The sequence below is a fragment of the Dromaius novaehollandiae genome, chromosome 1 (genome assembly GCF_036370855.1).
Source record: "Dromaius novaehollandiae isolate bDroNov1 chromosome 1, bDroNov1.hap1, whole genome shotgun sequence".
NCBI lineage: Eukaryota > Metazoa > Chordata > Aves > Casuariiformes > Dromaiidae > Dromaius > Dromaius novaehollandiae.
Window position 1 is genome coordinate 103,181,446 of NC_088098.1, and position 12,854 is coordinate 103,194,299.

Sequence of the window (12,854 nt, forward strand, 5' to 3'; positions counted from 1 at the left end):
GAAATCCTTTCATGGACTAAACTAAACTAAACACAAGCCTGTTTCTTTAGCAGGTCCTATTTAGAAATGCGAACAGGAGAATAAGATCCAGACAGGAAATGGAAAACCACAAGCAACAAATTTGAGCATGTGCTCAGCTGAGCTTTCTTGCTTTCATTCATTACACTTTTTCCTGTATGTTTCCAGGGAGAACAACATGTTTATAAATGATGCTCGCATGGAGCTGAGCTCTCTTCTACAGCCAGCACCAGCAAGCTCTCCAGGGATTCATGGGTCAATGAGTGCTTGTGCTGCTTGCTACTACAATTGCAAACCACTCACCTCCAGGTGCAACTTCATTTAAAAAATAATCCAAGGCGGAGTGGATATTTTGTCTTTTGGCACTGTGCTTGTTTCTCCTGCAAGGTGCCAAGAGCTGGTTGTGTGCCAGGGCTGCTGGGTGAAGTGAGGGGAATGGGAGCGAGCTGCCCCTGCAGCATCCCCAGAGCTTGCCTTCATTGCTCACCTGACCTTGGTCCCTTCCTTGGGGAGCATCACCACGGAAAAGCGCCATGGGGTTGGCTATGAAGCAGTGGGTGCAGCAGAGCAGAGGGTCCCATGGGGCTGGGTTAGGCTGTGTTTAGGTGGTCTGAGGTTTGGCTTGTGTAGATGGCAACAGTGCTTGGCAGGTTGAGGTGCAGCATTGCTAGCCAAGTTGACCCATAAGCCAAGCCTGGGATTGACCAAACTGGTTGGTCACAGACTGAGGCCAAGTGCAGACATTGCAACAGGAGTGTCAAGGCCCCCAGGTCTGCAGAGCCTAAATTCATCTGGAAGAAAGCAACCACTTTCCTTTCCCACCACAGGGTGTGGGGGAGGTGGTCTCTGGCCCTGTGTGTGCTGTGTGTACCTGCCCATCAGAGACAGGGGCAGCATTCATTTTCTGGGAGCACTGATTGAGTGTGAAAACACACAGATGGGAGATTCCCCCCCATTTTCTCACATGCAACGGATTGACGAGTGCTGGGAGCGGTATGGAAGAATATATGGGGCAGTGGCTCTGTGCAGCCTCCTTACGGGGCGCTAATACTGAGGAGAGCCATGCTGTCCAATATGAAAGAGAAGGACCATGACCAATCGCTGTTAAATGCGGCAATAATGCCTCACGTAGTGGCCACAGGATAAAAGGCAGAGACAGCCTGAACTGTAAAGATGTTTCATTTCCCTGGTAATGAGGGAGATACACTGTGGCAATGAGATCGGAGAGAGAGAGACCGTGAGATTTTCATTTCTGTTGCTGCTGCTGCTTTGATCTGAAGCAAATGCCCATTTTAAATTGCAAACGGATGCAAGTCAGATATCATCCAGCCACTAGCTTACAGGCTTAATGAAGTGGGATGTACGCCTCAGCCTGATAATGTTAGGAGAGGCAGGCAATTCAGAGAGGAATTACTGAAGGCCTGAAATGATGGGGAGGAAGGATGGAAGTATCTTGGGGTAACTCTGGTCACCATCAGTGTGGCACAAAGTCCTCTGCTTTCCTGCCTCAGAAAGTTGCCCTTGTAGCTAAGCCTTGACGCTTCTGTGCCTAGAGAAAAAATTATGAATATACAGTCCTGCTATTACATATCTGCATTTTAAGGCATGCACACTGCACAGGCAAAGCAAGGTCATCAAGTGTGAACATCAGTTTGGTGTGTTCACAAGGCTGGGAAAAGATATGGAAAGCTAAATAGTCCATTTCATGCTATAATTTGATTATTTAATTGGACTTCAGCAAGACTGTAGGTGCAGAGATTCTGCTTGCAAGGTGTTTGGGTCGGGGGGGGGGACCCAGAGGCTCCGAGGCTGTGCAAGGATTGCTAGCTCCTGGGAGCAAGGTTACTGAGCCAGAAGCAGGGATGTGGGAGCCTGATAGCTCACACAGGAAAACTATGTCTTGTTTAGTCCCTGTTATGGGCAAAGACCTGGTTTGGCCTGAGAAATGAAAGTCTGAAGGGTTATTTATTAGACTTTTCACTAATACAAAGCTTTGTGCATCTCAAGCCTCAGAGCCTTGAATGGCTCTGCAAGCTGTTATACAAGGCCACGCAGCCATGAAGTGCTGGGAAGCTTGGTGTCTGTACCAAACAAATTAGTAGAAAGTGTAATAAAGGTTGCCATTATCAAGCACATGGCTAACTTCGATGGGAGGAAAAAAATGAGCTAGTTATTGAAAAAGGAAGGTGTGAATCACAAATCTATTAGAGTTCTTTGAAGGCGTCTGTGAGCCCACAGATGAGGAAAAATCTGATTGATGTAGTCTGTGTAGAGCCAGAAGACTCTCAGCAATGTCCATCATCAAAGGATCTTAAGGAAACTAAGTAACGATGGGATAAGACAGGCACATCTTTGCATGGATGAATTATTGGTTAAAAATAGAAAGCAGAAAATAAGATTAAGTAATTGGTTCTGACAGTGAAGGGAGGTCACCAGTGATGTTTCACTGGGACCTGTGCTGCTCAACAAACTCATAAATGGCCTGGAAAAGGGGATGAGTAGTGAGGGGAGAAAGTCTGCTGATGATACTAAGTTATTCAAGGTAGCAAGAACAAGAGCTGACTGTGAGGAAATACAAAGGGACCTTATGAGACTGAGTGGGCAATGAAACAACAGATGAAACTCTATGTAGGTGACTGTAAAGGGAGACAGTGGGGGATGGAGGGGGAAATCATTCCTAACTTCACATACAAGATGATAGGCTCTGAACTGACCGTTACCATTCGGAAGCAAGATCTTGGTGTGAGAATAGCTAGATGCACATAATGTCAGCCTGATGTTCAGAGCAGTCAAGAAAGCAAATAAAAAGCTGTGAGTTATTAAGAAGTAAATACAGCCCAAAACAGAGGACATCATTTTACTGCTGTACAGATCTGTGATGCACCCATATTTCTGTGGAGGTCTCTTCCTCCACCCCGGAAGAGGGTAACAGAGCTGGCAAGTGGGTGCAGGGAGGAGTGATGATGACGGATCAAAGCCATGGCAGAGGTTCCCTCGGGGGCATGGCTGAGCCACCGCCGCTGTCAGGCTGCAGAAGGGAGACCCCACGGTGTTGGAGAGGTCTATAAAGTCCTAAATGCTAAGGAAAGGATGGAGGGCGATCAGTCTTTCATTCCCTTCCTGCGTAAAGCCTAGCTGGTGGCAGCCTCTAAGTAGAAGGAAAAAGAGCAGGATTTTCACGTAATGCAAAATTAAGCCAGGGAGCTCCTTGTTATGGCATGTTGTGCTGTAACTTTATGTGTTTTCCAGGGAAAAAACGGCCAAGAGGGGATCTACTGAGCACTGTTAACTGTGAAGTAACCATCTCTGGCCTGGTAAGTCCTGGAGTTGTGGTTTGATACACGTTTGGAGAAGTATTGCGTCTGCCTGCTCTACTCGCCTCTTCTGCTTTAGGTCTGTGCTTTTGGCCACTGTTCAGACAGGGTAAGGACCCTGGTGGTTGGACCCAGTGAGGCTATTCTTTATGTTCTTATTTTATAGCTACTTTAAAACTGTACATTTAACTGCTTAAGAAGCAAAAAAGGCACCTACCCCACCCTCCTATTTTCTTTTCTGAAAATGCTTTTATGTGAATCCTCTTTGAGGAGAGTAAATCATATTAATTTGTAGGTAGCTAGGTAAGATGAAGTTCTGAGTTTATGCTTTCTTTTTCTACAGTGCTTTCCATTCACGGACTTCACACCAACACAACAGCATAGTTGAGAATTTTCTCTGCTTAACAAATAAGGGAACTTAGACACAGTAGTTTGCTGTGAAACAGGCAAAGAAAACAGAAATTTGCCTTTTAAGAACATCAGCTCAGAGAAGGAGACAGGAGGAACGACTTACTTTAATAGTGAGAGTCAATGGGAAACACTCTCTGCTGGACCCAAAATAAGTTTCCATAGAAACAGATTTTTCTAAAAATGAATTACTGCAGTATAAAACGAAGGTTGTATATCTAATTCTGTGAAATAATAAGCATGTTCTTTGCTTATCCCTATTTCGTTCAGGATGCAAGCATGTGACTTCCATGGAGGCTTATGTGCTTTATTTGATGGCAGTAGAAATAAGTACAAGCTTTGTTGAATTGGCATCCGGTCTTTCTTGTGCTTCCATCTTGCTGACCAACTTACATTTTTTTTTTTTGAGAGTGTGTGTTGCTTTGCTGCTGAAAGCATAGATAGGAGTGCATAGACCCCAGTGCTTCAACTGGGGAGTTCAACACAAAGTTATAATAAAGTCTTCCTATTAATGGGGAGTGGAGTCAACAGAGTGTTTACATTGCTGGGTACTTTATTTTTGTGTTAATTAACTCTTATTCTATTTACATGCAGATTTAAATTTACATGGGATATTTATTTTGTAAATGAACACCATGGTGATTATCAGATAATGAACTTGAGAATTGATGGCATGAGAGGTTGAGATTTGTTCCTAATCTGTCTTCTGTGCACCTCTATTTATGGCCCATAGACATTATTAAGATGGGATATGTTCTTAATATCTTGTATGCTAATTGCTTTTATTGTGACTGTGTGCTGGTAAATAATTGTTTTTAGTTTAAGCTATTTAAGGCCATTTTGTGCATCCTTTTTCCCCTCTGTTGTGATTTTATGCCCACTCAAACTAATAGGACAAATAAGGTCTGACTTAGAGTCTTATTTTTGTTTGTTATACTTGGAATAGAAGTTTCTGTGCAGCTAAGTTGCAGCTACCCTTGTTCACAGCAACTATCCATCTTCTTATTGTCTCTTATTTCATATTGGCTTTCAAACTTCTTTCTAATTGTAGACCCTCCTGCCTTAAACATTCCCCAGCAGCACTATAGACCCCTACATGGTGAATTTAAGCCTTCTAATGGTAGGATTTTGGCGGGGGGGGGGGGGGTCTCTTTAGAGGCTGAAAAACAAATAATTCTAATGGAAACTGTATCTAGTTACTATGTCCCCTTCCTGATTTTCACCTCCTCCCCACACTACCCCAGTCCCCAGCCAGAATAAACTCTCCAGGCATCTAAGCCATCCATCTTTGTGTAGCGTTCAACACGGAAACTGTTGACTTGCTATTGAGCCAGTAAGAACCACTTTCCCCGTTTGTCACCCTTCAGCCCCATAGGGCTATCGCTGCACTTGGCTCTTGGATGTCAAGAGGTGGAGACGGTCGCTGATACAAAAACATGTGCTGGAGCCGGGGTCATTAGGAAAAGGGCAACTGCAGCAAAAACCATCCCTTAATACTGCTGGGCTTCAGCTTCCCCTTACAGCTGGCAACTATCCTTTCTTGAAATTTTCTCTGACAGGAAGATGGAAGGCGCACTTCATCTCCTGGAGGTTCAGATGTTTCTTAGTATTTCCTGAGATCCACCTTTATTTTGAAGTCCTCTTCCCCTGTTTCCTTCTGCTTTGGGACAAGTTTTTTGTATTTTCCATGCCTGCTACGCTATGACCATCGAAAGGGCACGCTAGAGATAGCAGCAATTACACCTCTCATTTTGTGGTGGTTTTCAACTTGAAGCTGTTTGATGTTTGTGGAAAGGATGGTATCAAAGGAAATTGCATCCCTCCACCAAGACCAATGAGGGGAATTGAAGGTGTCTGACAGTACTTCTCAGATGCTTTCAAATCCCTAAGGAGGCCCAGGACCTTTTTCAGCGTACAAAGTGCTGAACAAATTCACAGGGGAAAACTGAGCTTTTGCATGGTTGCCATGTTCAGTGTCACCCTTTCCCTGCCGCCTCAGATTCGAGCATGGCCTCTGATCTCAAAGATCTTCACTTCTCATATTCCAGTACAAAAAGACTGAGGAAGTGCTACCTTCCTGCAGGAACACTACCTCCACGTGTTGCCTGGAGGGCTGCCAGCTGAACCCAGGGCACTCAACAAAGGCCTTGTCTTTGCAGATTTGGGCTGAGGAGGTTGGTCCTGACCCCCAGTGCAACCTACTGAAGTCATGAGGACTTTTCTGGGAGCTCAACAGGAAACAGAGGAGGGCAGGCTGCTCCTGGGTGTCTAGTGGTGATTGCTAACCATCACTGACAGTAAGCTGCAGATTGCCTGGCCAGCCTCGGAGGAGTTTCCCCTCGGAGGAGTCTCAGGCCCATGGAAGAAGCTGCGATGCTGGGCTACCTTCTTCCATGCTGTGGGCATGAGCTGGGAGTGGGGATGTTTTCATGCCATCCACATGTGCTGGGACATCTCTGATGGCTTCCCAGACAGGCACATTTCCATTCTGAGTTTGCAAAGCCTGTCATTTGCATACAGAATTGAAGTCACAGGAATGGATAAAAATCTATTTTTAACCCAGTGTACGATTGCTATGTATATGCAGTGTACATTGCTAAATTCTTAGCTATGTTTTCATAATTGGTTCTGTTTTCTGCTAATGATTCGAAATTCAGCATCTATTCCTGCCTCACAGTGTTACTTTGATGACTGGTATTAAGGAAGAAGATTAAGACTGTTAGCAGTGGAGGCTGGAGGACATATGGATAATGCAGACCTGTTAGTGATAGACAGAAAGTTGTTTTGAGGAAGTGGGGCAGATTGTCTAGGAATCCTGGCTTAGCAGCAATGAAATGATGATGAGGTAAGTAGTGCCGGGAAAATCCTATTAAAGAAAGACAACAGCAGGCTGGAACCAACTGATCATGGGATGCCAAGTTATTGAATATGCAGCTTCTCTACAAAATTGAATTCACTTTTGGCACAGAAAGGGGATTTTTGTTTCTCTCCATTTTGCATTTGCTTCGTTTACAGGCTGATAAGGTGCTCTGAACTTTCCAGAATTTACTAATGGATTAGGACAAAAACTCATTCTGAACCTCGAAGGCAGTCGGTTCAGGTGTGGATCAGACCTTTCCACCTCTATCTCATTTGCTGATGCTGTTGAGCAGCATGAAAGACAGTGAGATCCAGAACAAAATCCCCAGACCTGGTCTCCATTGAAGTGGCTGAAGCTTGACACTCCTGAGCTGAAATGTTCTTTGCTGAACCAGAGGGGTGCCTTTTCCAAATTCACGTGAGGACAGACCACAGGGACAAAAGATGTGTACGTGTACAGTGATCAGCACCAGCTTTCAAATACTCTGTGTTTCCCTGCAGCTTGAATCTCTATTTTATGTTGGAGTGTTTTATGACACTCTTACTGAGGCACTTTCCTGGATCTCTTTGGTCAGTGGGTGATTTGTTGTCTCTTTGTCTACAATAGGTAGATTAGCAGTGATGTATTTGAGACAAGATTGGGAGTGGTGAGTTGTGTGCTATTGGTGGTGTAGGAACTGTGCGATCTCATGATGAAGGGTCATTATTGTACAGCACAAGAGGACAGATTAGGATAAATGGCACATAGGACTCCAGATCCACTGGCAAGCTGCTAACCTGCCAAAATAAGGGGTATGTGGGTGGAGTATCTAAAATCCTTTGGGCTTCTAAATACATACTCTCCCCCTCCCTGCTCTGTTCTGGTTAGGGGCAACAAAACAGCAGTTTTGTCTTCCCTTTTATTCTCTGCTTTTCTGGGAGCAGATGGGGAAATGAACAAGAGAAGAAATTCTTCTCTGGACAAGCAGAGAGGGACCTGCAAGCAGGGAGCACACTTTTTCTGTCGAGGGCAACTGCGGTCCAGGAGCTATGTAGTCACGGTTTCCTGCTTGTGAGAAGCAGGGGAGGGAGTCCTGGGAAGGACGGATGGATGCAGTATCCCTTGATCAGAGGGAAATGGTGCTTGGGAGCATGAGCTGTTCAGGGCCTGGAGTCCTTTGCCATAGGGAAGGGGGTCTCCCACTGTATTTGCTCCTGCTGTAGGGGAAATACAGCAGAAGATGAGCAGCAGGGAGAAAACAAAGAACTGAAGGGAAGGCCAGAGTTTGGAGGTGGGACAGGTCTCTTTGGGTCCCTCCATGTAACACGAGGAACTTGTGTGTGGCCCACAGGAGGTGGACAATTGGTCTGCAGCATTTGCTTTTCTGCTGGGTGTACTTCTTGGCTGAGCTTGCTGTCATGCTGCAGCTGCCTTGCCATTTACCCTGGGATGAGAAAGAGGTGGTGGAGGCTGTTTGCAAGCCCAGAGCGGATAAAGTAATTGCAATGTCAGATGGGAAGTCTTTGACCCAACAGGAACCATGAGGTACCAAGATATGTGGCCCTCATCCCCCTCTTGCTGAGTAGCAGCTTCTCCTTTCTCATGGGAAGTGCCAAAGCCTGCGGCTGGGAGGAGGCCGCCAGGGCTGACTGTGGTCCCAGCCTGCAGATTTGCTACCAGCCCCAAGCTCTGTGCTACACCTCTTCCAGGTTAGGCTTTGTCCAGCTGGCAGTGGCATTTGGAAAGTGTTTTCCTGATGCTCATGTGGAAACTTGCTTCTGTAAATGTCATTTTTCTTTTCAAAATCCTCATCTTCCATGTCTTACAGTTGCAGAGCTGGCCCTCAACATCCTGAGTCTCCATATGGAGCCATCTCTCCTCTCCCTGGCTGGTTATTTCTTAGCTTTTCATGCATCGCAGGAGTGAATTGAACAAGACCCTTCCTGTTTTCCTTGCTGCTACTCAGCACTCTGTCAGCTGCAGCTAAACTGCAAGCATCTGTTCAACTTTTTGCTCTTCCTGGTAAAAACTTTGATCCCCTATGAAAATCTAGCAACTGTATGAGCTACAGACTCAGCAGAGTGAGCAACATCTAGCAATAGATGAATCAAATGGGGAAGACAGTCTAGAAAATGAGAAGAGGCATACAGAGATGTAGAAATACGGGTCCATCTAGCAGCATCTGGCAGGCTATAGTAAGATGGGAAGCCTTTCTCTCTTCTGAAGACAGATGAGGAGCAGACTCCATTGGACACTTGCTGGCTGGAGGAAGCAACATACGGATTCTTCAGCTAGATTTTGGGGTGTTCAACCTATCCAATCCTCCCCACAAAGAGGTATGATGGTGGTCAGGGAGGAGGGCCAGAGTCCCATCTGAAGTTTGTCCCCATTATCTGTGGCCTCATTATCAGCTCCACTGGGTGTGGAGCTCCTTTTCCTCTGAAATCAGACTTTGCTTTAAGGTGAATCTCTGTTATCAAGTCTTGTTCAGAAGGAACTGAAGAAAAGTGACTTGGATAGCTCGGACAGTGGCTCCAGAACTGTGGCCCACAAAGCACTAGTAAGTGATCCAAGAAACCAAGACCCTTTGTGGTATTTCTGGATAAGAGCCGGATGATAAGGCCGTAGGGTGATCTACAAGAAATTCAAAGTAAAATCATGACTTGTTGATTCAAAGTGTTAAGAAGCATTAAGCCATGGCATGTCTGGAACCAATCGCCTTGGGATTTTGGTTTGGTGGTCAAACCCAACATTTTTACTGGCAGGCTCCTGCTACGTCTCAGTGGGTCAAAGTAGGTAATATCTGTAGAGCAGTATTACTTCCAGCCGCATAAGCCATAGTTACAGAGAGAAGAATATTGCCGACTTTGGGCTCTGCCTGGACCTGGAAAAGCATCTGCTTAGCTTGTGAGCTCAGTAAAGGTGAAACTAGGTCAGGATGGATATGCTGCAAGATGCAGACTTTCTCCCATGGTGAAGCCCCTGGCTCTCATTATTGCTCATTGCACAAAGCATGTGGTTACTTCACTGTGACTGTGGCCTCCAGAGGTTCTGGACTCTCTGGACTAACATTTAATACCTCTAACTGTGCACGTGTTTCAGCATTGGTAAAGAAAGGTAATGTTTCTTAGGTGATCTTCCCAACAGGGGAGGCTGACTTTCTCAGCAGGCTTGCTCCCTCAAGGCCAAACAAGCCAGTCTTTGCAGCCGCTCAGGCATGTGCATGCTGAAAAGCAAAGCACGGCACAGCTAACCACTTCCACACAGAGCCATCAGCTGCCGCTGCAACCACGTTAGACTCTCTGGCGGCGCCGCTTCCAACCACTGCGTGACAGACGGGTCAGCACTGCTATTGCGGTTCTTGCTGCCGCTCCCAGAGATGGGGCAGCGTGCTGTTGCTGCCTCAGTCACGTCCTAAAAGCTTTGCAGATGGGTTGGTGGCTTGTGCCTCTCTGTTATAATCACGGAGCTGCTGAACAGCGACACAGGCTTGCCTTGCATGAGCAGGTTGGGGTGCAGCTGCACAGTGGGGAGTGTGGAGGACTTCTCAGCCGTGTAACCCCTTTTTTGTTGTCCTGCTGGCTGTGTGGGTGATACTAGCAGTGAGGGGGGATTGCTGCTGTCTGTCTTCATTCTACCTCCATAGCACGCAGCCTGTCTGCATGTACAGGGGGACGTGCTGCTCACTGCAGGTGCGCACCCGCTTGGAAAGCTGGCCTTGAGCAACCTTGGGGGCTCGTTGCAAGAGGGTGGCTGTTAATCACACTGTTAATCATGCTGTTAATCACACTGCACTGCCAACCCTGGCAGAGGCCAGCTCCCTGATGCCTTGGAAGGAGCTGAAGCTGAGTGGGGCGATGTATGCCGGGAGATGCTATGCTTGGGATCTGGATTTGGACAGGCCACTGGATCATTTTGGCTGACCTGAACCAGGCCAGAGCTGCTCACCCTGACATCCTATGTCAGATTTGAATGACGTTGCTGTGATGAAGACAACACGATGTAGAGGCTCCAGCCCTTCACTTGGAGCCAACTATCATGGCTATTTATCCTTCTAGTTAAAAGCATGTGGCTTATTTCCCAGCAGAGTTTGTCTGGCTCTAAATTTCAGCCACTGACTCTTCTTTTACCTTTCTCCCCTGGATTATTAAAAATTCTTGTAAAAGTACTTGCTTAAGTCACCTCACAAATATTTTTAGACAACCCAAACTAAGCTCTTCACTAGACAGCATTTCTCCCAGTCTATATATTTAAAAGCCTGGTGTATAAATTGTTTATGATGGTATATGATTTATATGCAGTATAAATTGTATATAAATGGTATATGATTTCCAAAGTAACTCAGACCAGGAAGTCTACTTAAATATTTGAGGATCTTTAGAATCACCTGTACTTAAGAGAGCAATTAAGGAAACTAAAGATGTTCTCAAAGGGCTGAATAATTCCTTCACATTAGTGAAGGGCATTCACCTTGCTCTTCTCTGGCAAAGGAGATGAGATAGCATCACAGACAGAGAAAGGAGGAGCTGAAATAGATAAATTGTTTAAATATCAGTAAGCAGCTGGGCCCGGATGGTGTACAGCCAAGAGTTCTCGGGGAATATAAAGGTGAAGGGGCTGCATCTCTAAAAGAAATATTCCTTCTCTCTCTCTCTTTCTCTGTCTCTGTCTCTTTCTCTCACTCTGTCTCTTTTTTAAGAGCTGTATTTGGTAAGGATGTACAACGTTGTACTCACATTTTTAAAACCCACATTTTGGGATGATGTCAAGAATTACAGACCTGTTTGACATACATGCAAATGTATGCAATACCTATCAAATTAGGAGAATCGGCTGTGAAGTTTCCACGGGTAAGGCTGCTAGGAGGTGTAACCTCCAGAGATTGTGCGGAAGGAAACTGTATCTCCTCAATTCTTGCAATTTTTTGAACAAACCAATTAATTAGCTGATAAGGGAGAACTGTCTGACATCATGTATTTAGCTTTTCAGAGGGCTTTTCTCAAGGCCATGTTCGAGAGAGAGCTGCAGCTATCCACCTAATGGTGCAGCAAGTGGAATATTGCTATGGATCCAAAATCGGCTAGGAAATGGGGCAGGACTAGGTGATCAGTGGTAGCATGGGGTGACAAGGCACCAGTGCAGCACCTTGATCAGCCATGGCATAGTGACCTCTGGGGAAAGGCACAAATTTGCAGAAGGTGCAGCATAGTTTGGGTTACTTGAGGACGAGAAAAGATAGATGGAAGATCAGAAAAGGGAAGTGATGAATTCACTAGAAGGCTAGAAGAAAAAGAGATTGATGGGAAGGCATAAGTATGACACAGATTGTCCCAGGAAGAAGTACTGAATGTGCTTACGTTGGACCTTTTAGGGATAGAGGTTCGGCTCTTATAGCCCAAACTGTGTCCTTTTATGTCTGAGGATGTAAAAACAGGCTAAAAAGACTTTAGGTTTTGAAGAGGAGAAGGTGGGGGGGAAGGGGAATAATAACAAGGTTTACAAAATGAGGAAGGCTGTGAATACCAAACTGTGGTTACTTACAGTTGTTCAACCCTACAGGAACTAGGGGATGCTCACTGAAACTGATAGGAGATCTGTTTAAAAAAGCTATAAAAGCAAGCACTTCTTTACACAGCAGGTCCTGAATGCCTCGACCTCACTGCCTGCTGTGAAGGCAGGCAGCACCAGCAGGCTCAAAAAAGGGGTTAGAGCTGACAGGCTCAGGAATGGGATATGCAAAGGTATAGGAAGGGGCATGTGCCCTCTAACAGGCTTTGCTCAATAGTTATGAATGCTGTGGGAAGTTGAGGAGAACGGACCACAGAAAGTGGTCAGCCTTGCATGCACTCCTGCCACAGCTGGAGACTGGGCTCAATGCACTGTTGGTCTGGCCTGGATGGACATTTCTCAGGTATCTGATCTCAGAAATTGCAGTCTGCAGTGAAATCTCTCTCTTTATGAAAGAAACTGAGGAAGATTTGGAAGCTGAAAGGTGAATGCCAAGAGAAGGAATTATCAGAAAGTTAAATACATGAAATCACAATAGTGTCCTTGATTTTTCTGTTCCTGTTTTCTCCGCTGATGTGATGTTCAAGCTTCAGTGTATCCCACTTGGTGATGTCTCATTTTCTCTCCCTGTAAAGCAGACATTGCAGTTTGTGCCTGGCAGCCTCCCTCGTGGCAGCGATCCACACAAAGGCTAGCAGGGATAAGCGGGTGAGCTGAAAGCTCTGATTAAAAATGCCCCCGTGGGGAGGACATACCTAATGGTGCCC